General features: G+C 36.9%; 1 protein-coding gene across 6 annotated transcripts in view; it reads right to left on the minus strand.

Annotated features, from left to right (window-relative positions):
- KANSL1L (KAT8 regulatory NSL complex subunit 1 like) overlaps positions 1-12,335 on the minus strand; it is a 136,353-nt gene extending 124,018 nt beyond the window's left edge. For 2 of the 6 annotated variants that reach the window (XM_059393401.1, XM_059393400.1), the window contains exon 1: positions 12,138-12,335. The gene's annotated coding sequence lies outside the window, so the exon portion shown is untranslated. The remainder of the gene's footprint in view (positions 1-12,137) is intronic. The other 4 variants (XM_059393399.1, XM_059393398.1, XM_059393395.1 and 1 more) reach the window with 3 other exon arrangements.
- Between the last annotated feature and the right edge of the window lie 11,806 nt (positions 12,336-24,141).

Raw genomic sequence — 24,141 nt, forward strand, 5'->3', positions numbered from 1 at the left:
CAAAGAGAAATAATGAAAGATGGAACACAAACACAGGGGAGCTGGAGAGGAAGAAGCAGACTCCCTACTGAGCAGAGAGCCTAATGTGGGTTGATCCCAGGACACTAGGATCATGACCTGGACTGAAGGCAGACACTTAACAACCAAGATACCCTTTTTTATCTTTTTTTTTTTTTTTTAAGATTTATTTATTTTACACAGAAAGTGAACGAGCAGGGGGAAGGGCAGGAGGAGAGAGAATCCTGAAGCAGACTCTCCACTGAGCACAGAGCCCACCAGGGAACCAGATTCCAGGACCTTGAGATCATGACCTGAACCAAAATCAAGACTCAGCCACTCAATCCAACTGTGGCTCAATATTACTTTAAAGAAACAATCACTGGGAGTCCATGGGTGGCTCAGTTGGTTAAGCAACTGACTCTAGATTTTGGTTCAGGTTATGATCCTCAGGGTTGTGAGATAGAGCACCACATCTGGCTCTGCACTGAAGGTGGAGTCTGCCTAAGATTCTCTCTCCCTCTGCCCTTCTTTCCCACTCCCCACTCGCACTTGCTCACTCCCTCTTAAAATAAATAAATAATAATTGATATTCACCATATTAAACAATTAAAAAAGAAAATAGGGACACTTGGGTGACAGGGAACACCCTAAATGGAGTGATAGGCTGTGTTCATGGATTAAATTATGGAACTTTGTTACAATGTCAATTCTTCTTTAAAAACTGATCTATAGATTCAACACAATCCCGATCAAATCTTTGCAGAATTTTTTGCTAATATCAACAAGCTGATTCAAAAATTCACGTGGAGGGATACCTGGGTGGTTCAGCCAGTTCAGCGTCTGCTTTTGGCTCAGGTCATGATCCCAGGGTCCTGGGATAGAGTCCCAACATTGGGCTCCTTGTTCAACATGGAGCCTGCGTCTCCCTCTGCCTACCACTCCCCTGCTTGTGCTCACTCTCTCTCTCTGACAAATAAATAAAATCTTTAAAAAAAAAAATTAATATGGAAAAGGCAAGGAATTAGAAACCAAAACATGAAAAAGAACAAAGCTGAAACTACCTATCTACTTAGTCAAAATAAATGTGGCACTGACAAAAGAATGAACACGAAATCAATAGAAAGAATAGAGAGCTCTGAAACAAACCAGCACACATATGGTCAACTGATTTCTGACAAAGATATAATGGCACTTCAGTGTAAAAAGACTAATTTGAAACAAATGGCTCTGGAACACAAGAAGACATCCATTTTCAAAACACTGAAACTTAACCCATATCTCATAGGATATACCTTATATAAAAAGGGTCACATCAGAATGGATCATAAACCTAAAAGTTAAACTTAAAATCAGAAAACTTCTAAAACATACACAGAAGAAAATCTTTATGATACTGGGTTAGACAAAGATTTTTTTAAATAGGACATCAAAAACATTATTTATAAAATTGATTAGACTTCCTCAAAATTAAATACTAAACATAAGAAACTATTTAAAACATAACAATTTATGTATAAGATACATGTTCAAGTTAGTAGAAACCAAATGTGCTCCTGGAAAGATAATGAGTTTACCATTCAAGTTAGCTTAAGTGATGGCTTCAACCATTACACAGTTTTAAACTGTAATTATTTTTCATCACTAACTATTTCATTGTTATGCATAACAGACAACTGGTTAGAGGCAGAATACATAAGGAATACTGACTTAAAGCATAAAACAATGAATTCTGCAAATTCACTTCAATAGTGACTGATGCTGATTTGCCTCAAAAGTCCATGTTCTTGAGTTTTCAGACTATGGAAGCAGTCAAGGGTTCAACATACTGTAGCTTTTTTCCCCCTTGGGAGTACATATTATAGGACGTGTTGATGTGAACTGTAAAAAACTAATTTTCTTGCAACGATTTTGGAATGATATCTATTTCTAATGTTTATTATACAGAGTTTTAATGATGGTTGCTTTTTTTCCTTTTTAAGGAAAAAAATGGCTTAAAAAATTTTAAAGGGTTACAAATACCAAATACAAAAAATGTCAACACATTAAAAAATTAGTTCCATTAGTTCTATAAAGTACATTCCACACAATCGCAATTGTTTTATAGCACTTAAAGGTGTCTCCAGTATTTCAGAAGTCAATTTAAAAAAAATAAGACAGTAAGACTATTTAGCTACTAGTCAAGTCATCTGGTTTTCATTTGAGTATAAAAACTATCCACACCACAACATGTTATTTATAGAGAAGTGCTTGTGAATGGCAGCTGAAAACTTATTTCATTTTTTAAAAACAAAACAAAAACTTTCCAAAATTACCAAAATAAAAGTTTAAAAAAAGAAATAGAAAAATTGACTTTCAAAAAGCAGAAAATGAAGAAATGGCCAAGCTTGAGTCATATAGTTTTGTCTATTTTTGACAGAAGCTAGATTTTTAACCCCCATTTAATATATATTTAGTATAAAACTGAACATCTGGCAATTCAGTTAATACATATTAACTGAGCAAATATAACAAACACCCTCTTAGTTACTAGAAAGATGACAGTGAACATGAAAGATAAAGTTTCTATTCTCAAAGGGCTTACATGCTAGCAAATGGTAGCTAACTATACAGTAAACAGACAAAAAACAAACAAACAAAGAAACAAGTAAAAAGGGTTCCCTAGCATTCTTATAAAAAACTAAAGAGTGATATAGCCTGTCAACATTCTGACAGGAGTTACTTTGGATTTTAAGATGAATGAAGGCCTTGTGTTGGTGACATCTGCAATCGGAGAGCTGCAATGATAGCAATAAACCAACCAAGATTTGGGGGTTAAGAGCCTTCCAAGGAAAAAAGCCAACTAATAAAATGCTTTAAAGCAGGAATAATTTTGGTGTGTTTGTGGAAAAAAAACAACAACAAATATATCTAGAATATAATGAGCCAGAGAGACAAAGTAAGAGGAAATAAGATCAGAGAGGCAAATGGTTGCCAAGACATTTTATGTAAGTCAAAGGAAAACCACTAAAGGTATTTGGATAAAGTAGTAACATGATCTAATTTACATTTATATTTTTAAAAAACTACTCTAGCTGTTCTATCAGGAAAAGGTTCTTTAGGAGAAAGAATGGAAATATCTTCCAAGAAAACAAGCAGGGAAACCAATTAAAAAGCTGCTTGAAGTAATCTAAACAAGAGATAGTACCAGTGCCTTGGGACTGGTGAGGTAGTAGTAGTAGAAATGAAAATGGATGAATCTAAGATACATTTCAAGGTAGAATTTACAAAACTTTTGACAACTAAGATTTTATGGGGCCTAAGGTAAAGGAAGCAATTACCTATGACTCTTAGATTTTTGGGTTGAGCAACTGAGTAGTCAGTGACGCTATTTTCTGAAACAGAGAAAACTTGAAGAGACAGAAGGTTGAGGGAGAAAAATAAAAAGTTCTGTTTGGGATATGTTGATTTTGAAGTACCTATTAACCATCCAAGTGGAAGCAGTCAGATAAACAAGTCTAGAGTTCAAGCAAGAATTCAGAGAGATTCATTTTTGGGAGTCACTGGTTATAGTGTTTAAAGCCAAAGGGCCAGAAGAGTTTATCTAGGGAGAGAGTACAGGTAAAGAAGGGAAAGGAGTCCACTATCAGGGCCTGGGGTTCATTCACATTTGGGGAGAGGTAAAGGAGGAAGCGCTACCAAAGAATAAGAGCCCTAAAAGACCAGTCAGTGAGAAGGAAATTCCAGAGTACATGGCAATTGAAATCCTGCAGTATTTAAAAATACATTAAGAAAACAGGGGCAGCTCTATCAAATTTGACAATGAAGTCTAATAAAATAAGGAAAACAAAGTGACACATGATATATTACTCTCTAAGCAATCTGTTGAAAAGCCTTGCTTTTTCTCAGTTAAAAGTAAATTAAAAGAATGGCCAACCCCAGCCCCATCTAGCCATCCTGTCCTACATAAAAAGGGAAAAAAAACTAAGAGACATTTGTGCAGTTCACACCCAGGGGCACAGGCTTCCTAAAAGACAGGCCTAACCATCAGCCTACAGAATGCTTCTCCAAGGAGAAACCTGGGTGGCTCAGTCAGTTAAGCATCTGACTCTTGATTTCAGCTCAGGTCATGATCTCATGATTTCAGGCTATTGAGACTGAGGCCCATGTCATCTCCACACTTAGCCAGGAATTTGTTTGGGATTCTTTTTTTTTTTTTTTTTCATTTTTGTTTGGGATTCTATCCCTCTTCCTCTCCCCTGACTCATGCTCTCTCTAAAATATGCTTCTCCAACATCTTACTAAAGGCCTATTTATTGGAGTTCATTTTACCCAGGACATCATGTCATCTTTTTCAACAAGAAATTATAAGGCATACTAAAAGGTAAAAAACACAGATTGAAGAGACAGAGCAAGCATCAGAACCAGACTCAGATATGGCAGGAATGTTGGAATCATGAAACCGTAAATTTAAAAGAACTTAAACAAGTTTGATTAATTTGCTAAGGCTCCTAATGGAAAAAGTACACAACATGCAAGGATACAGAATATAAACAAAGAGATGGAAATTCTAAGAATCAAACAAGGAATTAGCGAGAGATCAATAACACTGTAACAAAAATGAGAAGGCCTTTGATGGACTCACTGGGAAACTGGACATGGCTGAGAAGGGAATCTCTGAGCTTGAGGACATGTCAAGAGAAACTTCCAAAACTAAAAAGTAAAGAGAAAAAGACACAAACAAACAAACAAAAAGCCAGAATAGAATATCCAAGAAGTGTGGGACAACTACAAAATGTGCTTACATTTAATGGGAATACCAGAAGCTGAAGACAAAAAAAGAAAAAATACATGAAGCAGAAACAACGGAGAATTTCTTTAATGTCAGACATCAAACCACAGATCCAGAGAGGTCAGAGAACATGAACAAGACAAATGCCAAAAGTAAATTAAATAGCATATATCACTGGATAAATGAACCACTGTATTAAAATTGTATTACAACCAAATTTGTTGTAAGTATACAACAAATTTATGTAATACAATTTTAATACAGTGGTATTAAATAATATAATATAACAATAATAAAATTGTATTACAACCAAATTTTGTATACTTACAAAAAATTTGGTTGTAATACAATTTTAATACAGTGGTTCATTTAAAACAAAAGCCACATGAAGGCAGGGTTTGAATGTTTTCACTCAGTGCTGTGTCCTAGAACACTGTTTGGCACATAGCAAGCAGGCCCTTAGCAAATATTTCTTCAATAAATAGCATCAAAAATAATAAAATTATACTTGACCCTTAAAAAACATGGGTTTGAATTGTGCAGGTCACTTATATATGTAGAATTTCTTTTCAATAAGTACAATACTATAAACACATTTTTTTAATGATTCAATCACATTCTTTTCTCTAGCTTATTTTATTTTAAGAACAGAGTATATAATACACATACAAAATATGTGTTAATCAGCTGTATTATAGGTAAGGCTTCCAGTCAACAGTAGGCTATTAGTAGCTGAGTTTTGGGGGGAGTCAAATGTTATACATAGATTTTTCAACTGTATGAAGTGTCAGCACACCTAATCCCCACATTGTTCAAGCGCCAACTATATTTTTAAATGTCTAGAAAGGAGGTTCATGGGATACTTTATAATGAAAGGAGTCTTAAAGTTAGGAAATATTAGTATAGAACACTGCTGTCCAATAGAAATATGATGTGAGTTACATATTTTATATCTGCTACTAGACATATTTTAAAAGTAAAAAAAGAACATAAAATTAATTTTAATTTATTAAAATATTATTTCAATCTGTAATCAATGTAAAAACATCTTGATGAAGTATTTTATGTTCTGTATGTGTGGTAAGTCACAAAATCCAATGTTTTTTTACATTTAACTAATTCAATTTCAACTAGCCACATTTCAAGTGTTTGATAGTCCTATGTGGTTAAGGACTACTGTACTGGGCAGTACAAATTATAAAGTATATAGTCCCCCAATAAACAGGAATCAGCCATTAACTAAAATATCAGTCCATAAAGTTCTTAGCCAAACATACTGTTTAGTATTTTTAGGCACCTGTAATATTTCAAAATGTTCAAAAATATGGAAAAGACAAATACTTAAAAAGCTTTCAAAGCAGCAGCTTGATCTTCTTATGAATATTTAGTTTCTAATTATTCTGGTTTCCCATTATTCAGTTTCTAATCATGCACATAATTGTATGGTGCAAAAGCATTTGGATCTTAGCTAAACTAAGAAACTCTTTCTTCTACTAAAATACTGTATTCTATTTATTCCAGGCACCATTTATTTCATATACACCTAAGATACTCAGCAAAACAGGTCTCTCTTCTAAGAGTTTCGTATATATGACTTCAAAAAACCTGTAATGGATAAAATTGAGGGAAAAAACTCTTCTTGGCCACAAATACAGAGCTGAAATATTAAATTAACAGGATCTGCAAGCTAAGAAACCAACCATATCAGTACCCTTTCAAAGAAAGGAATTAGTCAGATTATCCTAATTATCTGTCAAGAAGCAAATGTTCTTGATAATCCAAAAGTCAACTATATTTCCTGAGCATGAATTTCACTTCTATGTTTTATAGCAAAGTTTTCAACTTACATTCCAGTTTTAATTAATTAATGAAAAAATTCTTTAGCACATACTCAGCCCAGAATTTTTGAGTGGCAAAAAACAAAACCAAAAACTAATCTGTTATAAATCTTTTACATATAATCCACCAAGTAAATAACCCTGCAGTGAACAGTCCAGATCTTAGAAGTCTCACAAAAAAATACCAACCAGAGAGAAAACTGCAGCCAGGCCAGCTGGTTTATGCTTTTAAGTAATAAACATCTTACAACTGCAAAGAATCAAAACTTTTTGTCTTTTCTTTTTATCCGTATTAAACTTCATTATTATATAAATCAAACTGGTTCAGTAAAAAGTCTTTATCATAAATTCTAATTTTTGGTCTACAATTTAATCCAACACATACATTCATTGTGAATTAAGAAATCAGTTGTTACGTTACCACAAAAAAAGAGCTTTGCCCTGATGCATATAAAATGTTTCCATTAGTAACATGATCTTTTTTTATGAATCATACATATTTATGAATTTAGCATTAAATGTAAAATGGGCCTGCAGACATCATGAGATACAGAAATATTATGTCATCCCTCAAAAATCGCATGTACATAGTGAGATAATTATGATGTTAATTATCACTGAGTTGATCCCGACACATAAATCAGGTCTTTACAATATATAAGTCATATATACCAAATAATATTTGGTATACATTCTAAAAAAAAAAATCAGAAGTTTGCTAAACTAGTCTTATCTTCAAAATTGAAACTGATAATCTAGATAATTTAGATAAGAACCATCCTTCCTCCAGAAAATTAACATTAAAAATTAAAGGCCAAATCTGATTTTCCACCCCCTAAAGTACTGTTCCAGATTTAACTATGATTTATATTCTAGCACGGGTTTGTATATTCCATACAGTCCATGGAAAATAGCCTATTCAAATCCACCGTGAATATTAAATTTACTCTTTCAACTGGAATCTGGATAATCCCAATTCTCTTAAATGCAGTAACATAAACTAGGAACTACATTATCATGAAGGCAGATACATCCTTAAGTTTTAGGCAATAAAAATGGCCAACAGAATTTTGAGAGAGGAGACAAGCCTGAATAGGGACAAATATTAAATTATTTCCACAGTTACAACTTAAATGTGTTTCAGACATCTGATCCATTAGAATAACAGAAGAAGAATAAGAAAAAAAGACATTCCCCTAGCAAAGTATGACAGGCTCTTTCAAACATTACTAAAATATAAGACTCAAATTGTTAATTTGTAACTCAAAGGAAAAATCTAATTAAAACAACAGAAGTAATGAGAGAAGAGTTTACACTGGTATAGTATTACTCTTCAAATATATAGGAATTAATGGAAGGTATAAATACAAATGTGTATGTTTTCATTTTCAAAGTGTCATGTTTTCAAGAGTTCTTTGTTAAATATGGGCTTTCTCAATTTACAACAGAAAACACTGCAGTAATTGGCATGACCAGGGTACAGTTGGCTCAGTACTTTGTACTCAGTAATGTTTACAGCAAGAACTTCTTCCACTTTGAAAACTATCCCTAAAAAGGAATTCTCTTTGAAGACTAAAGGAATTTAATTAAAGATAAAGCCACTTGGGTGGCCACATAATACATCAAACAGATCATACTTCAAGCAGAATTATTACTATTCAATTATAAGTGTATGACTCACAGGAATTTAAATGAACAGTTGTTTTTGTGTGTGTGTACATCTGCTTGGATCCAGAAATGTACATTTGAAGTATACTATATTTGCTCCAATTTAATTTCATGTTGTTAAACACTGATTAATGATCTACACAAAAATTTTTTTTAAAAAATTACTTTGAAAAACATGCTTGAGCATTCTTGGTCTTATAGGACCGAAACCAGATAATAAATACAAAGCTCATTACAAATATTAACAAAACCTCAATATTATAAATGAATGCATTTTCTCTCAGTTCTGCAATACTTAGAGAACTGTCACATCCATACAGAAATAAAATGTGCTTCCAAAAACCTAAACATATTACCAAGTATTAAAGACTTTCATTACTGTCTTCAGATTTTCATTATAGACTGTCCACAGGCAAGTTCAATATTACCATTTTTATTAACATTTGCTGGTTATTTATCCTACATACAATATGGAGCCCAATTCACTGAAATCTCTCTTAAGACAAAATTTAAAAGGAAAAACAAACAAATCTTATGGAAATGATACACCTTCCTCGCCTTTTGAAATTGAATATAGAGAAAGTAATGTAAGATTGTACTGGCGATTCAGTCCTCCTTATGTACAGTGTTCCCTTTTAGTCCCACAATGCAGTCAGAGGACTTTTAGGATAGAGGTATAAGATGATATGCTTTAACGTCAGTAAATGGGTTGCAAATTCCCTATGACCTGTCACTCTCTTGCAACAAGCCCCACTCCTTGAAGTTTATAACCTGTGAAACCCAACTGGTAAACAATCCTTAACACAATTCTAAACCCCGAAAAAAAAAGCTTTCTGCCTCCTTTACAATCTAAAACTGTACAGACTAATACAAAAGGACATGAAAGGAAAATAACTGAATAAATGAAAATAAAAATAACAGATGACATACAAAGTTTACATGGTTAAGTCAAAGGCAGTAGAAGATATTATAGACAGTAATAGGTGGACTGTCAGGAACAATGTAAATAATAAAACAAAGGAACTTTAGACAGGTTTTTAAAAAAAATTACACAGAAAAGGCTACACGTGAAACTAGAATGATCAGAGTGAAATCTGTAAGTGAAATTCCATACAAGATAGATAAATGAAGAAAAGAAATGAGATAGTTTATCATGACAAATGGCATTAAAAAATGGATAAAACTCTTGGATAATGCAGCAGTTGAACATGAAAAGTCACTGGACCTTTTAGTAGACAACTGTGAGATCAGTGAGGCCCCTATCTGAAGGCAGAAGCACTCAAAGTAATCAATCAACAATAAAGGTATATCGCCGACAACGTACTGGTAAACCGAGGAAGACAAAAAAGCACTTCCTGATCTTCCAGAAGTCAAAAGGGTAAGTATTAATAAGCCAATTGGCAAGTATTCATTGAGCACCCACTTTGTGATTTGCAACATGTCATATACGAAATATATTCTTCTCCTTGAAGCAGCTTACAGTAAATTAAGAAAATAGATATATCACAGACATAAGTGGAAAAATTTTAATGCAAATTAAAGCAAGGTTTTCTCTTTCAATACTAACACTAGACGATGAACAAGGACATAATGTGAGGCTGGCTCGTATACGAGTATGAATTCATACAACATTCTGAAAGGTAGTTTGGTGATGTTCAAGAGCCTTAAACACACACACACAATCCCAGACTCTGACCTAGTAATTTCTTTTAGATTTTGACCTAGTAATTTCTTTTACAAATCTAAGGGGAAAAAAAAAATCTCAAAGATTTATGTAAAAGGCAATTCTCTATCATGAAGTTTATATAATAGCAAAACATCAAAAACATCCCAAACATCTACCAATAGGAAAAATTTAAAATATATTTACATGATACAATTTTAAGCAGCCAAATATAATTTTTCAAAGATTAATGACATGGGAACGTTTATGTGGTAGAATTAAATGAAAATATAACACATGAACCCCGTTATAGGAAAAATTCACAAATACACATAAATATTTAGAAATGCAAACTGTATTGTTATTTGCACTCATCTTTATTCTCCAAATTATTTTTAAATTATTTAAGAAAATAAGCAATTATTATTTGAAAGGCATATATGATATACACACAAAAGATAAATGTAAAAAATAAATGTGATAGAATTGGGCTGGATTAAGAAAAATTTCATCTAAAAACAGTCTAGAAGCGCTGGGGAAGAGAAGTAATGATAATCTATCTACAAATAAATGATGGCAACCTTGACACTGATCTGAATAAATAGGTGAAAACTGAGGGAGAATCAAAGATAATAGCCACTACAAGAGATTTTGAAGATATTCAAATATATCCTATTTCATGATTCACTCAGTTTATACTCTTCCAGGATGCTGGATAATTTTTTTAAAAATTACTTTTACTATAAACCCTGTCAATTCGCAATTTCTGTATTTTTGCAGCGTTGGTAAAAATTGTAAACTACTTCTACTAACACAAGGTATTCAATTCTCATAACAATGTCTTAAAGCAGGGACAGTATTATGAAACTATTTACAAGACGCAACAAACATCGAGAAAAGAGGGGTTGTGACTTGCCCACGGAAACGGCCAGTTGAGAACTGGAAACAGTAGAAACCACTCAAAGCTCAACCTCTTTTTCAAGCCCTCCACATTCCAGAACACCAGGTTGTTCTCCAAGAGTGAATTATTTTTTGAAGCCACTTTCTCCTAGCCAAAAACCCCAGTCAGTTTTGTCTGCAGTATTGGTAAACCGACCACCAAGGTTTCGTTGGGAACAAAACTGCCCCATCCTGTATTTTTAAAAAACATTCCTACAGAACCAAACTCGGCGCGAAGTGAAGCCAACGAAGACGGAAGAAGTTACGGTTTTTAAATCTCACCAGCTGACTAGAGTTTGGGGAATCGAAAAGGAATGTGCTTCCCTCGGTTAAAAAAAAAAAAAAAAAAAAAAAAACCACCTCAATCTCCACCACCCCCAGCCCCCCGCGGCGGCTCACAGCTGAGCCGAGGGAAAGGGTGGAGTGGATCTGCGCCGCAGAGCCGGCGGGGAACCAACCCAAAACGAATCCTTTTCAAAGTGAAACACAAGAAGGTCCATCCCAGTGTCTCCCTCCCTGGATGTAAAGCTAACCGCTTCCTTTCTTTAATGACCAGAGAACAGCTTTCTCTTTCTTGCTACTCCTCACCCCATAGCCTCAAATTTTCCTGCAGCGTCGGCCCCTTCAGAACACCAAGAAGAGACACAAACTTGGAAACACCACTGCTTATTAATTCTCTAACTCCTCTCCACCCCCCCCCCATCTAATTCTGGAACACCAAAACAACGTTGCCTGAAATGAAGTATAAAATAAAGAAAACAAGGGTCGCATCCCACACAGACGCCTCCGCTTCAGAGCTGGCCCAAAACAGCAGACACCACAACCGCGCCCGAGGAGGTGCGGCCGCTAAAACAAGGGGCGGGCCCAGCAGGCCACGTGTTCTGCCGTCTGCGCACGCGCCAGCCAAAACAAAAGGGAGGCCTGCCAAGCCCCTCCCCTGACTCCACGTGACCACTCCTAGGTCCGCCCCCCACCCTTCCCTCCACTCTTCCTCTCCCCTCCCCTCAGCTTCTGCCAAGGCTGTTAGGTTTAGCCGTTTAAATTTGGCTGCCGTCCGACCCCTGCCCTAGAGCGCGATCCGGTGCCGGGACCCAGAGTCCCAACAGCCCATAGGATTCGGGGGGCGAAGGGGCTGCCGTTCGGCTTCCTGGCCCGCAAGTCCACCCGGCGGTCTTTTCCGCTCTCCCCTCCCCGCCCGCCGCCGTCCCCGGCAGAGGAGACCCACCCCCCTCAGCCCGCCGCTGAGACGCCGGCCACTCGCCTGCTGGGGCGCCCTGGCTCCCCTCCGCCGCCGCACCTTCGGTCCGGCCGTGGTGGGGGCTGCTGAGGTGATCTCTAGCTGCCCGCCCGCCTCCCCCCACCCGGGGCGCCGCTGACTCGTCTCCAGAGCGCGCCCCGCTCCCGCCCCGGCCGCCGCCGCGGTTTAACAGTCCGCCCGCTGCCCGCAGCTCCGGGCGGCTCGGGGACGGAACCCTGCCGTGGTGGAGGGGCAGTGGGCGGGGCGCAACGCCAGCCAATGGCAGCGGGGGAGGGGAAGCGCCATGCAAATGAGTGCGGGTGGCGGGGAAACCCCGGCAGGGGGCGGGGCCTGCAGCGGGGGCTGAGAGCGTTCTGGAAGTGGCTGGAGCACGACGCCCGAACCCTGGTGCAGAGGCTCGGCGGCTCCCTAGGGGCTGGGTTCTTGGTAGTTCACGCTTCCTCCTTACCTCTTCCCTTGCGAGCGGGAGGCGCGCGCACGGGCGCGCGGACACACACGCACACACACCACCCCCCCAAAAATCACGGGGGCGCGTACACACACACACGCACACACACCACCACCACCACCACCACCACCACCCACCCACCCCAAAAATACGGGCGGGTGACTTCCCGCCCTTGCTTTGCTATTTCTGTGCTACCGTGACAGGGAAAGCAAAGAGAGGGGAAAGTCGGGCTGCATTAAGCCCTACCGCCCGCGCTCGGGCTGCGCGGGCTCCTGGTGTCCAGTCCCTCCCTCCGGCTCGAGGGGCAAGTTTTAACAAAGCTTTGTCACAGTTGCGAAATCTGTACTTCTCTGTGGGCTTGCTTGTATGTGTGCTCCGCGCTCAAATCCAGAGCCATAATTCTGTACGACACCCCCCAGAGGCTCTAAAGTAGGGTGACAAATCTGCTTTGGATCCGGCTGGGTCGTTTTATGGTAAAAATCAGGAGCCGCCTGCTCAAGCATTTTAAAATCTGTGCAAAGCTGGTTTGAGTGGCGTTGGAGTTAACTCTGTTCTGCAGTAGCGCAGTCAAATAAATAAACGGGGTTTTGTGCGGAGATAGTTGGCCAGGGACACATAAGAACATTTCTGAGAGTCTTGCACCTGGCTCCACTCACCACTAAACTACACCCGGGCATTTCCCCAGCCACACTCTCTCTCTTTCTCTCTCTCTCTCTCTTTTAAATAAACTGAGCACTAAATATAGCTCTTTAGATGATGTACTACAGCCTTTCTTAAGCACCTAATTTACACATGAAATGATTTAGGGAATAAAGCGCGCTCGAATTTTAGATCCAAAAAGACAATTGCCATTATTTCAACCTTATTAATTGAAGGACATCGGATGGTCGGAGTAGGCAGGGTGGAATCCTAGGAACTGGAGTTATAACAAACCATAAGGCATGACACGGATTACTGATTAGAAAATAACCGCCTGTCTAGTGCATTGGGACATACTGCAATAACTTTATGACAGGCTGCATTTATAGCAGAGAGTACTTTTTGAAGATTGCTCAGAACAATTGCACCTTCCTATAGAGTAAGGGAAGAGTTTCAGGAAATTGATTCACCTTCCTTGGAATAAAATTTGTAAGCAAATGATGTGTTGTGTAAATAGTTAAATCAGCAATATTTACTGGATATTGACTATATTCAAGATTGTCCCTGCCCCTGGGGACAGAAATGCAAAAATGAGTGAGATACTTTAAAAAAAAATTTTTTTTTTTTTTTAAGATTAACAGTCTGAGAAGTCAAATCAGGATTGAGATAGTTCTAAGGAAGGCTTTTTTATTTCAGCTGGGTGTTTTTAAAGACTTTGGACAGAGAAGAAAGAAGGCATCAATCAGGAGATAGTATTTTTTTGAATTTGAGTAGAGGTTGTGTTAATGATATTTTTGGGCTGGAAAAGTACATGTCAGCTAGATTGAGTAAATCTTGAATAACAGGAATTCAGATTTTAACCTGAAGGAATTGTAGTGCCATCAAATTACTGGAGGATACAGTTTTCTTTTGTGAAATAATTATCAGTTACTAAAACAAAGTATTCATATACTTGCCAAATATTTATTGCACACATCTTTTGTGATGGGTATTGGAGTTAAAGCCATAAACAAGATTCCTGCCCTGGTGTTATTTGTAGAAGAAGGTACAGGCATTGAGCTTTGTAATTACACAAGTATAATTCAGGAAGCATTTTTACACACATTATCTAGTTTGTTCACCAAACAGCCTTAGGAAGGCACCTGGGTGGTTCAGTTGATTAAGTGTCTGCCTTTGGCTCAGGTCAAGATTCCTGGTCCTGGGACTGAGCCCTGCATCAGGCTCCCTGCTGAGCAGGGAGTCTGCTTCTCCCTCTCCCTCTGTAGTCATCATAGAAACATAATTTTCTCATTTCTTTTATATTGTTTTTGATACTTTAAAAATAATAGAAACTTGGGGAATAGGAAATCATTAATAATATAGGCTTGGTTATAAAAATGTAGAAAAGCCCAAAGAAGAAAAGCACTATCTTTTTTATATGTATGAGATGACACTGCACAATTTTTTTTACTACAGTTAACCAAATATTAAGGACATTATTTCTTGGCATTGAACATTACCCTAAATATTTTAATATGTGTAGCATATGTATGCTGGCTTTCCAGAAATTGTAGCATATCGATGCTCCTTAATATGAAATTGGCATACTGAACCATTTGTTAAATTGTTTTCCATATTACTTATTCAGCAAAAGCCTGGAAAAAATGCATATAGTTAATTTTTTTGATCAAGGGTATATTATTATAAAGAGGGTACATTAAAGGCATTCTGACTTCTAAGAAAAAATATAACAATGGCCAGGAGACTTACAGAACCAGTAAGAACAAGGAGAAGGGAAGGGCACCATTCTTGCTGACATAATTATTACCTGTCTAGAAGCACATAAATGTGTCCAGGTAAGCAGTATTACAGTGATTTCATGAGATAAACTTCTCTCCTCCACACTGGTTTTTATTCAGTAACTCTTTTCATTCAAGAAACATGTGTGCAGCACTTAATATACAGCTTACATTATGATAAATGCTAGCGATACAGGAAAAAGATCATATTCTACTCTTAAGCAGCTCACAGCCTAGCTGTAACAAACACATCCTTTTCTATCTCCCTTCCCTGTTCTGTTTTTCTCCGTGGTACTTCCCACCATCTAACAACACAGATTTTTATTCTTTTGTTTTTTGTTGTTTTATCTCCCTTGGTAGAATGTGAACTCATGAGGTCAGGAACTTCTGCTATTTTGCTCACTGCTATATCCGCAGAACCAAGGACAGGGCCTGGCATGCATTTAATTCTCATGCATTGTTGAGGGCAGGCATGCATTTAATTCTCACATTTTGCAAAATGGGTTTTACATTCATTTTCCAGGTTAGAAAAAAAAAAACAACTCAGCGAGGTTAAATAATATATCCAAATTCTCACACTAATAAAGTGTGGCCAATATGGGATTTGAAGACAGACATACCCTTCTCCAGAAGCAGAGATTTTTCCCCACCACCTTTCCTAGAATAGAAAACTGGTTTGGAAGTCTGCACCATTTACTCCTCAAATTTCCATGCCCAGGGCAACTGTCCTCCACTTTTATATTTTAGTATATTTAATTCTTTCTTTTTATAGTCATGTTTGGAAAGTGGGACCGGAGAAGTAGCAAGGCTAAAAAGGTGATAACTCCTACTCAAGATAGATTTAGCTCTAACTGGCCAGTGTCAACAGACAAGCAAAGAGCAGGGGTAAGTAGCAAGAGCTATAAGATTCTTAGAACCAAGGCAGGATACAAGAGTGGTCAGACCTGGCCCATGCCTGGAGAGGAATAAAAAATGACTCTTAATGTATATGAATATCGAGAGCACCTTTTTTCACAATAGCCCCAAACTAGAGACAACCCTAAGATCTATCTAACCCTAAGATCCACCATACAGTAAAAAGATAAATGGCGGGACAATCCATATACTGGAATAACTGCTCAGCAATAAAAAAGAAAAAAATTATTGATACACAGAACAATATAGCAGTTTGTTAAGTTCTTTACAGATCTTGGTTACCAGCCCTTTATGAGTCAAGATGTCCTTCAACAGATGAATGGATAAAGATGTGGTTTATATGTATAATGGAATATTACTCAGCCACCTGAAAGGATGAATACAAACCATTTATATGAATGTGGATGGAACTAGAGGGTATTATGGTAAGTGAAATAAGTCAACCAGAGAAAGACAGTTATCACATGGTTTCACTCATATGTGGAATATAAGAAATAGTGCAGAGATTATGACTCTTAATCATAAGGGATGGGAGGGGAAACCTGAATGGGGAGAAATCAAAGAGGCAGACAAATCATGAGAGGCTTTTATCTCTGGGAAATAAACTTAGGGTTGCTGAATGGGAAAATGGGGCAACTGGGTGATGGGCCTAAAAGAGGGCATGTGATGTGATGAGCACTGGGTATTATATGCAACTGATGAATTACTGAACACTACATCTGAAACTAACGATGTACTATACATTGGCGAATTGAATTTAAATTTAAAAAAATAAATAAAACAAAATAAATAAAATAAAATTAGGCCTACACTATAAATGACAGAACACAGAGATGGAAAGAAACCATTAAAGTGAGTCCTTAGTGACAAAACTAAGCTGTTTGGTCAACCAGTTTGGAGTCTGTTCCATCTTTCACCTTTCCAGTTTAATGAGCCCTTCCCTCATTTTTTTTTTTAAGTCAAATTTGATTTGGGGTTTCTGTTTCTATATTCTTTAATATAATTTTCTACATAAAATGGAACATAACCTCTCTTGGGATATGTTAAGATAAACTTCTGTTGAGTTTAGATTTAAGGAAAAAAAAAGATTTAAGGAAAAGACTGAAGAAAAAGTTCAATTTTTACTAATCAGAATATATTCAAGATGTATTTTATTAAGCAGAAGGTAAAATTAAAAAAAAAAACAAATAAATTTGGTAGTACTCTGAAACTAGAAAAACCTCACTAAAATAAACTAGGGATATTTGCAAAAATGGCTGATTTCAGCTCTAATGTAGATGGGTATGGGAAATTTTGTGGTGCCATAGAGCAAGGGCACCATAAGAAATAATGGAGTCATGTCAAAATGTTTCAACATTACATGATATCTGGTATTTGTTTGAAAATAATCCATGATGGTCCTTACCTCTGTGACATTATTTGTCAACTAATATTTGACAAAGCAGGAAAGAATATCCAGTGGAAAAAAGACAGTCTCTTGAACAAATGGTGTTGGGAAAATTGGACAGCCACATGCAGAAGAATGAAACTGGACCATTTTCTTACACTATACACAAAAATAAACTCAAAATGGATGAAAGACCTAAATGTGAGATAGGAACACAGGCAGCAACCTCTGTGACCTTGCCCCTTCAACTTCTTGCTAGTCATGTCTCCAAAGCCAAGGGAAACAAAGGCAAAAATAAAAATGAACTATTGGGACTTCAAGATAAAAGGCTTCTGCACTGCAAAGGAAACAGTCTCACCAAACTAAAAGACAACTGAGAGAATGAGAGAAGATATTTGCAAATGTCTTATCAGATAAAGGACTAGTGTCCCAAATCTATAAAGACCTTTTCAAACTCAATACACAAAGAACAAATAATCCAATCAAGAAATGGGCAGAAGACATGAACAGGCATTGCTCCAAAGAAGACATACAAATGGCCAACAGACACATGAAAAAATACTCCATATCACTTGGCATCAGGAAATAGAAACTGAAACCACAGTGAGATACCACCTCACACCAGTCAGAATGGCTCAAGTTAACAAATCAGGAAACAACAATGATCTCAGGTTCCTTATGATCTCAGGTTCCTGAGATTCAGCCCTGTGATGGGCTCCATTGCTGAGGATGCAGAGAAAGGGGAACCGTCTTACATTGTTGGTGGGAATGCAAACTGGTGCAGCCACTCTGGAAAACAGTTTGGAGGTTCCTCAAAAAGTTGAAAATAGAACTCCCTATGACCCAGCAACTGCACTACTGGGTATTTACCCCAAAGATATAAATGTAGTGATCTGAGAAGTCACAAGTACCCCGATGTTTGTATCAGCCATGTCCACAATAGCCAACCTATGGAAAGGGCCTAGATCTATTGATAGATAAACGGATAAAGAAGATGTGGTATCTACATACAATGGAGTATTACTCAGCCATCAAAAAATGAAATCTTGCCATTTGCAACAATGTGGATGTAACTAGGGTGTTGTGCTAAGTGATGTAAGTTAATCAGAGAAAGACAATTATCATATGATTTCACTCATGTGTGGAATTTAAGAAACAAAACAGAGGAGTATAGAGGAAAGGAGGGAAAAATAACACAAGATGAAATCAGAGAGGGAGACAAACCATGAGAGACTCTTAACCATAGAAAACAAACTGAGGGATGCTGGAGGGATAGGGTAGGACAGCACACAAATAATGAGCACTGGTTGTTCTATACAACTGATGAATCACTGACCTCTACCTCTGAAACTAATAATACAGTATATGTTAATTAACTGAATTTAAATAGAATTTTAAAAAATAATAAAATGAAATAAAATAATCTATGACATGGGATGCCTGGATAGCTCATAGCTCAGTTAGTTGGGCAACCAGGTCATGATCTTGATTTTGGCTCAAGTCATGATCTCAGGTTCCTGGGATTGAGCCCTGTGATAGGCTCTGTGCTCAGCAGGGCGTCTGCTCAAGGATTCTCTCTCTCTCTCCATCTGCCCCTCCCACCACTCACATGCACTCTCTGTATATAAAATAAATACATAAATCTCTCTAAAAAAAAATCTTAAAATAATCCATGAAAGGGGTATATAGTGCAACAGATGAATAAAGATTAGTCATGCGTTGATAATTGTCAAAGCTGGGTGATATATACATGGTGGTTCATTACACTATTCTCTGTAGTTTTATGTATGTTTGACATTTTTTGTAATAAAAAAAGAAAAAAAAACTGGAACAAACTTGCAGCAAACCTTATTGGCCTAAGATGAAACAATTCACACATGGAAAAGAATAATGACTGCAATTAACCAAAATACATCAACATTTCCAAAGTCTTATTGATGCTAAAAAGACCTTACCATTGGAGGTTCTTAGGATACCCACTCATTACTCTAAAAACCAATAAACAGAAAACAAAAATCAAGAATGTACGTCACCTTTTATTTACAAATTCTATTTCAGTATGCGGCAGCCATCCTGAAATAGAATGGAGGTACAACTCATCTCCCTTCAAGAAAGAACTTGCCTCTTTGTTGTAGGGAACACAATTAACCTAGCCTCTAGCTGTGAGCAGCTGTAGGATCCACATTAGCTTTTGAGCTGAGGCCGCCCTCTCCTCAAGCAGTCCTTGGACAATGACTTATTAGGGCATAAGAAACAGGGGCTCACCATTTAAGACAAATGTGGGACACTTCTATGGGCAGTCTTTACTCCAGGGTTCCTCAATGGACTCTGCAAGACTTTGTCAGATCTGTTTCATGGTCTAAGGTCTTGTCCAGTGACTTCCCCTTGTCCAATGACTTCCTTCCACTTTCATCTTTCACAGATGCTACCTCTCAGAAAAACCTCTTGCACTTCTGTGTCTCCACTTCTGATTACTAGAGGACCCAACGCACACAGAGACTAACCAAAAAGTTGAAAGTTCTTCTTTATGAAAGTTAATCAGTGCAAATGTAGTTAAATATTACAAAATCATCCTTTACAACCCCAAATGAAACCACAGATTTTATAAATAATTATCAGTGGATATTAAAACCATTAGGTAAGATGTTGACAGGGTATTTTATGGAATTATCAGACTAATACCATCTGAATCCACTGATCAATCTCAGTATCTCTAAAAGTAAGATAATGAGATATTATATGTCTCTTAGTACAATGCAATGGAATATTCACAGCACCATTTATTAAGTTTTCTAGGCAAAAATATCGAGCCTGAATCTAATCAAACCTTTCGCTCTATCAGTTTATAGGAAACATAGGGAATAAAGAAATAAATTAAAAATCACCATGAAAGATCAATCAGTCAAATCAATGATGGATGTTCTACAAAACAAATGACTACATTTCTTCTAACAAATTAATAGCATGGAGGAAAAAGAAATAATTCCCAACTCATTTTTCAAGGTTAGCATTACCATAATAAAACCAGGCAAAGACAGTTCAAGAAAAGAAAATTACAGCTAAATGTTCCTAATGAAGATAGAGGCAAAAATTCCCAGTAAATTATACCAAATAGTACAAAGCAATGTAAAAATCGTAATACAAAATGACCATATGGGGTTTATCCTAGAAATACAAGTTTGGTTCAATACTCAAAATACAATCAATGTAATCCATAATATTAATAATTCAAAGAAGAAAAACCAGATGATCACATCAAATGATGTATAAAAGCATTTGACAGAATTCGACATCCATTAATGGTAAAAACTCTCATCAGATTAGGAATACAGTAGAATCACTTAAACCTGATCAAGGGCATCTACTAAAAGTTTACTTAAAACCTTATTTAATGTGAAAGCTTGAATGCTTTCCCTCTAAGATCAGAAATAAACAAGAAGGTCCATTTTCACAATTCCTATGCAATAATGTAGTGGAAGTCTTCGTAAGTACAATAAGAAAAAAAAAAAGGTAGGAATGGAGGGAGGGAGGAAGAAAGAAGAAAAAAGTCAGAGAAAAGAAAAAAAGAAAGAAAAAGAAAAGAGAAGGAAAAAATAAAGAAAGGAAGAAAGAGAGAGACAGACATACAGAAATTGTCTTTCTCTTTTTCTTTACAGTTAAAAAGAAATGACTGTCCCTATTCGTGGATGACATTATTGCCTTTGTAGAAAATTCCAAGGAATCTACAAAAAAACCCAAAATACAAACAAACAAACAAAAAAACCCTAGAATTTACAGATGACTTTAGCAGATCATAGGAAGCAAGGTCAATAAACAATAATTATATTGGCAATAAAAAACTGTAAACCAGAGTGTCTGGATGGCTCAGGCGTTTATGCTCTTGGTTTCAGCTTAGGTCACGATTTCAGCATCCTGAGCTGGAGCCTCACGTCAGGCTCATGCCTAGCTGAACATTCTCCCTCTCCCTTTGCCTCCCTGCCTCCTCTCTCTTTAAAACGAAAACACGAAAAACTGCAAGCCAGAATTAAACATCAATCTTATAGTAGCTGCCACCCCCTAAGAAAAGAAAGAAAAAAGAAATTGTAAATATAATGAACACATACAGGATCTCTATGTTGAAAACTACCGAATGCTGAAGTAATAAATCGAAGAAGATCTAAATAAATTGTTGTTCCCATTCATGAATTGGAAGATTCAACATAGTAAAAATGGCAAATCCCTCCAAAGTGATCAACAGATTTACTGTAACTCCAATCAAAACCTTACCAGGATATTTTGTAGATATAAAGTTGACTCAAAAATTTGTATGGAATGGGAAAAGGCTTAGAATAGCCAAACAATTTTGAAAAAGAAGAATAAAATTAGAGGAATCCCATTATCTGATTTTAAGACTTTCCATAAAGCCACTCTAAGGCAAAGAAGGAGATATATAGATCAATGAAACAGAACAGAGTCCAGAAATAAAGCCACACAAATATGGTTTGATTTTTTTACAAAAGTACAAAGGTTAGTCAATGAAAATATTCTTTTCCGCAAGTGGTACTGGCAGAATCAGACATCTACAATAAAAAAAAAAAAAAAAAATGCACCTTGACAAAAGTCTCATACTTTATAAAAAATTACTAAATGAAACATAGATCTAAATGAACAATACATTGGTTTTTGTAGTTTAAGTAGGCTCCACACCCAGCATGGAGCTCAGTGTGGGGTTAGAACTTATGACCTGGAGATCAAGACCTGAGCTGAGATCGAGTTGGACCCTTAACTGACTGAGCCACCCAGATACCCCTAAATGAAAAATATAAAGGACAAAATTCTTGGAAGAAAACAGGAAAAAATCTTTATGACTTGAATTTGAGCAAAAAGTTTTTAGAGATTATACCAAATTCACGATTCACAGAAGAAAAAATTTATCAATTTGAATTCATCAAAATTAAAAGCTTTGGCACTATGAAACCCATTTCAGGACTAGCTACAAATAGGGAGTAAATATTTACAGATCACATATCTGACGAAGGACTTGTATCTACTGGGGAAGAGCCAGAGCCTGACCACCTTGCATGTTGCCACATAGGCCACACAGGCAAGTCTTGAACAGCAGCTGAATCTTTGACAGGATGCCCTGTGGTCCTCCTGGAACATGAGAGCATGGGAGACTGAAGAGGTGCTGCTACAAGACCATTTCTCACTGGCTTCCCTATCTACCTGGGAGGCTGTCATGAACCGTTACTCATAGTTTCAGGATTCTTAGGGGGTATGAGGCTCTTCTGCCTCCCTAGCATTAAGGCACACATACAGCTATAAAAGTGATTAGCAGCGGCATGGAATGGAATCCTCAGCGACAGTGTCTCATCATCCCTGCTACCGTCATTTGGCCTCTTACATTTCAGTGCCATCCCATACAAAGGCCACAGAGAGCTGGTACCTTTAAACTACTCATCTTTTCATGCTATGTAAGCAGCAAACTGAGTCAAAAAAGGGCTCATTGCTTCTTTACTGGCTTCTTTACAGCCTGGCTTTGCCTTGTGCTTGACAGTATCAGAATGTATAAAGAACTCTTAAAGCTTGAGAAGAACAAGCAATGCAACTAAAAAATGGGCAAAAGATCTGGGTAGAAACTTCACCAAAGAAGATATGTGGAAGGAAATTAAGCACTTGAAAAGCTGTTCAATATCATGAGGCATTAGGGAAATGCCAATTAAAACCAGAAGGCAACACCACTAGCTGCACATTAGAATGACTGAAATAAAAAATACAGTGCTAGACAAGATGCAGAGCAATTGGAACTCTTGCACTGCTGATGGAAAACAAAATGGTTCAGGTATTCTGGAAAAACAGCTCAGCATTTCCTAGAAAGTTCAACATACATTTACCTTCATGACCTTACAATTCATTTCCTGGGTATTTAATCTCAGCAACCAAAATGTCCTTATGCAAGTGAATGAATGAACAAACGGCAGTATATTCATACAGTGACATGGCATTTAGCACTAAAACAAGGAACACCCTATTCCCACAACATGAATAAATCTTAAATTCATCTTGCTAAGAAAATGAAGCCATTCTCAAGGAGTTACATACTGTACGAATACATTTATATGACAGTCTTGAAACAACAAAACTGGAATAACAGAACAGATTGGGGGTAGAGGTAGGGAGAAGGTGTGACTATGAAGGGTGCAAGGTATTTCTGGGAGGCGGGTAATGGAACGGTTCTGTATCCTGATTTTGGTGGGGGTTCCATGAATCTATTTACATGCTAAATTCAGAGAACCAAAAAAGGCAATTTTACTCTATGTATGTATATCAAAACCAGGTATGTTTCCTGTATGTTAATTTAAAAATAAAATTTATAAAGGAAGAAAAAAGAGAGAAGGGAGAACAGTTACAAAATAAGAGATTTAAGAGACCAAAAAAAAAAAAATGCAATTTGTGGACCTTGTTTGGATCCTGATTTGAGCAAACCAACTAGAAGAGGCATTCTTGATACAACCAAGAAAACTTTAATGTCAATTTGGAAGTGTAAGTTAAATTTGTTTTTAAATTATGATGATGGACGTGTGGTTATTTTAAAAAATCATCATTTAGATATGTATTCTGAGAAATACACGTATGGTGAAACAAGATTAAGCTGGGATTTGCTTTAAAATAATTGAGAAAAACAAGTGGGGGAGATACATTGGCAAATGTTGAAGCTAGTGGTTCATGTTATGATCTTTACTATTTTTGAATACGTTTGAAGTTTTCTGCAATTTTTCTTAGAAATGGGAAATGAGATTTCAAAAACAGAGTAGAACTTCCTTTCCACATTTATTATAAAGTAGTAGATATGATTGGTTT

This window comes from Mustela nigripes, chromosome 3 (genome assembly GCF_022355385.1).
Source record: "Mustela nigripes isolate SB6536 chromosome 3, MUSNIG.SB6536, whole genome shotgun sequence".
NCBI lineage: Eukaryota > Metazoa > Chordata > Mammalia > Carnivora > Mustelidae > Mustela > Mustela nigripes.